Here is a 4,502-nt window from a genome sequence, read left to right on the forward strand (position 1 = left end):
AAAAAAAAAAAAAAAAAAAAAAAAAAAAACCAAAAAAACTCAGGTTCTCATACTCATTTTACTGAGGGGGCCATCTCTCCTGCTCTCATGTCCTTACTGGCTATACGAATACTAGAAGTTGTCGTTATTCAAATAAAACACAACACATCTTGCTAGGCAGCAAGGGGAACACACCAAAACATGCACTCTTGTTACAAATACAAAAGAACGTGGCCACTGCAAATCTTAACAGCCACACCAAATAAACACGAAGAGAGGAAGAGGGAAGAAATGAAGGCACCGTGTCCTAGAGGCAAGGACTGGCACAGTCTTACCTGAATTTTACTACTAAGAGGACTTAAGACGTTTCTAGAAAATGGGTGGGATGCACACGCAGAGACAGGTAACACAGGGCAGGCCTTGGAAAGGATCATGAAGTTCAGTTTCAATGTGGTACAGGAGAAGCTCATGAAACCGTGACCACATACACACAGAAGGGAAGGAGGGGGAGAGGAAGGAGGGAGAGGGAGACTCTGAATCAATCTCAAATCACATCGTGGAGTCTAAATAAGAGAATTGTTAACTTACAGTTCCATTTTCTTCAGATCCAAGATACATCATCACAGCCGATTCGTTTCTCGGGTTCTTTCTCAGCAGCCCCCAACCCACACAGCTTCTTAAAGGCTTCTGTTTCACTCCCTAAACCACCATGCTTCTCAGGAGGCCTGGAACAATCTCTAAAGGTTCCCTCCCCCTATTTCCTTGCCTTAACTTCCTTGATCTAGCTCAATCATACACTTCTCAAGCAGCGTTTTTTCCATCCTCTCTTACCCCTCTGGACAGGACAATGCTGACATTTCCTGAGACCCTTGTGCTCCTGAACACTAATCTGTAACCTGATCATCAGCCACCACTCTTCTTCTCAAGGCTCACATTGTCCAAGTGAATGACACCTCGTTCATGTTAATCACTTAGCTCCAACAACCACCAAGGAGTTGGACTTCTGGTTCACAGCAAATGACTCTTCCTTATTGCTGTCATTACTCAGGAAACGTCAGAGCCTACACTTATGGTCTACCCAATACCTTAACTAGTTCCCTGGCCTCCTCATACTCCTACTGTCACCTCAAAGACTGTGTTAATCCCTGAAATACCTTGTGCTAGCCAATTTTTATTGTCAACCTGAGACAATCTAGAGTCACCTGTGAAAAGCAAACCTCAACTGAAGAATTGCCTAGATCTGACCGTGCTGGAGACACGTCTGTAAGAGACTGTCTTGACTGCTACCTGATGGAGAAGGGCCCAGGCGATTGTGGGCAGTACCATCCCTGGGCAAGTAGTCCAGTGCTATATAAGAAAGCTAGCTGACCAGGAACCATTCCTCCATGGTTCCTGCTTCGCTTCCCGCTCTCCTGACTTGCCTCACCGATGCTCTGTGACCTAGAAGTACAAGCCAAATAAGCCCTTTCCTTCTCTAAGTTGCTTTGGTGGTCACGGTGTTTATCACATCAAGAGAAAAACAAACTTGAACTTAGTCCCACATCAGGAAACATAAAAGTTACCCAATGTAGTATGACTCAGCAAATAGCAAACCTGTGCTCTACAAGTTGAACATTTTACCACGTGACCAGAGTTGCTACTTTTCTGTGTATATGAAGTATAATAAAGATTAGATTTTTAAATGCTCTTAAAACACATAACGTGGTAACTGAACAAGATAGCTGACAAACTGCTTTGACAGTGTTATACTAACATAACCATAGAAATCAATCAGTATTGAGCCAGGGAGATGGCTCAGCAGGTAATGGCACTTGCCACCAAGCCTGCTCAGTGACGGAAGGAGATAACAAACTCCTACAAGTTGTCTGCTGCCCTCTACATGTACATGTGACAGACACAAAAATAAAGATATATAAATAAATGCTCGGTAGAAAAATAGAGGGATGGATGGGTGTTTTTTTGAAAAGAAATTAAATCACTACAGAAAAACGAACGCACAAGGTATACAGGAAATAAAAGGGGGCTGGCCAAGAGAACAGGGGTGGAATTTATCAGCTTTTCTTTTTCAAAGGTCTGCTAATTCCAGGCAATAGCAAGAGAGATGGTTTGCAGGAGCAGATGTTGAATATATATTTTCACTATGATAGAAAACTAGAGAATCACAAATCCCATTTTGATAGATCATGTAAGTGCAGAGGTTGGACTAAGAAAAATCTAGGCGAGGAGAGGGAGGGGAAGTGGGAGCTGATGGGAAATGACCAAGCTAGTAGATGGCAAGCAAGAAGGTTGCCAATGGTGTTTGGCTGGATGGTACCACTGTCCAAGGCATCAGAACTCAGAGATTTTCATACTTAGTTCACAAGAGTGAGGGACACAAAGCAAAGATGCAACACACAGAATTTCCTCTTGGTTAAACACAGTGAGTGTTGTCCAAGAAACAAGGGCATTTTTGAAAAGCAAGAACCGCAGCAAAACGTCTACGAGAGAGCTCAAGGGCAGGCTAATCACTAGATCAAATATTGATTCTCAAAGGGCTTGATTTTTAGCATTTTTTATTTTTTCGATTCAGTTTTCCAACCAGGTGAGAGTACTAATTATTACCTCTTAACTGCCCACCTGAAAGGCAGAGCGGAGAAGCCTGTTTTAACCAACGCCCAGACAGCACTGCAGTTGACCTCTCTGCTACTCAGAAGAAACAATCAAGGGCAATGGGGAGACTCAGTGAAAACTACTGGCTACTTCTCCACACCGGGAGGTTCCCACTCACAGGGCTAACTACAGAACTTCCTAATGCTTCCACACACAAGAGCCAACTGGCCTTTCCCCACTCCCTCTTCCCTTCCTTTGTTTTCCTGAAGCTTGCCATTCTTCTTTTTTTCTTCTACATTCAAAAGCAGGAGGAGAAACAGATGAAGTAGATAAAAATATAAAGAAAGAAACTGAACACAAACAGTCTTTGTCGTTAACCAAGAACAAAGGGTTTCATTCATCTATGCCTGTGAAATTATGCGCCAGGGTCTAACACTTGTGCAATAAATAGAAAGGCTGTTGGGAAGAAAGGAAAATAGACCGCACAAGGGACTTCAGAAGTGAAAGCTGAGCTTGTTCAGGACATCACCGGCCGTGAGGGGGAATGCTCTGGAGGACTCCTACTTCTCTGGAAGTAGTGTTAGGTAGGCACTTGATCGAAAAGTCACACCCAAACATACAACTAGGCCTGGAAATAACTTCCTTCCTCCTCACTTGTCTCTAGAACATCAAGTATCAGCTTGAAAGTGTCTCTGAAAGAATGACTCCCATCAAAAGTCTCCAGCAAAATCCACATCTCGATTTCATTCGATCCAGATAAATTATATAAATATATACACATAAGTATACATTGTATATTTACAAACTTCATCCTGTGTAGCCCATCCTTACAAAAGAATGTTGCCAAAAATTATCCCAAAGATACATGGACTCAAACACGTTCCTAAATTTATATATGTGTATGTATGCATTTAAATTATATGTTATTATATAATCATAAATGTAGTATATAACATATAAAGTACAATTTTATATATTACATATAATTTTTTCCTGGCATTTGGTACTAAAAACTCTCAACACCTCTTACTACTTGCTAGAATATTCAGCTTCTCAAAAAATTTTAAGTTAACTGTTAAAAGTAATCACATTTAATGTGTTTTCACTGAGAACATACCAGTGGCATGGATAAAACCACTTGTAACTGAAAAGCAGAAATTAAATAATCTTTTGCATGACAGGAGAAGAAGGACCAAAGGTGACATTTTTATGATGGCTGGGGGGTGAGACAGGTCAGGAAATGTGGCTATGGAAACCAGCAAGGGCTCATTCCACTGTGACTTTTTCAGTAGCTGGGGTAAAAACCCCAGCCTGAGCTTCCTTCCTGTGTGTCTTCCTGAATGACAGAACCAAAACCTGGAGCATTCCCTGTCCCAGGTTCCCTTCCACCCAAGGCTCTGCTGACCAGATATGCAGGCCAGAGACCAGGAAGGAAGTAAGTTCAGCAGGGCCAATGTGCGCAGCCTCTGAGGAACAACCCCACACTCTATAATCACTGACTATATGAGGGTGGAAACGGCAAAATGTGAGATGCACTAAAGACAGGATCTGAGATGCTGTGAGCCCCCATTTGCGGTTCTCTTCTGGGATTCTGGGAGCGTAACTGTCCTTGGGATGCACTTCTCCACCTGAAGGTAGCAGACATGGCAGGTCTCTGGATGGCTACATACAGCATCGCTGCATGGATGGTACTGCTTTCACTGCCTAAAAGCCCTGCTACCCCAAGCTGGCAGCCTTTTTACAATTTTTCATGAAATTCTTTTCTATTTTAAAGTTATGCGTCAGTTGTCTAATCCCAACACTAGTGAGGGCGGAGGCAGACGGATTTCTGCGAGTTCCTGGCCAGCCTGGTCTACATAGTTCCAAGACAGCCACAGATACAAACACACACACACACACACACACACACACACACACACACACACACACACACA

At 42.7% G+C, this 4,502-nt stretch overlaps 1 protein-coding gene across 4 annotated transcripts in view; it reads right to left on the reverse strand.

Moving 5' to 3' along the window:
- The window catches only part of Cobll1 (cordon-bleu WH2 repeat protein like 1), a 142,192-nt gene that overhangs the window by 86,851 nt on the left and 50,839 nt on the right, over positions 1 to 4,502 (reverse strand). The window lies entirely within an intron of this gene.

This window comes from Microtus ochrogaster, chromosome 4, assembly GCF_000317375.1.
Source record: "Microtus ochrogaster isolate Prairie Vole_2 chromosome 4, MicOch1.0, whole genome shotgun sequence".
NCBI lineage: Eukaryota > Metazoa > Chordata > Mammalia > Rodentia > Cricetidae > Microtus > Microtus ochrogaster.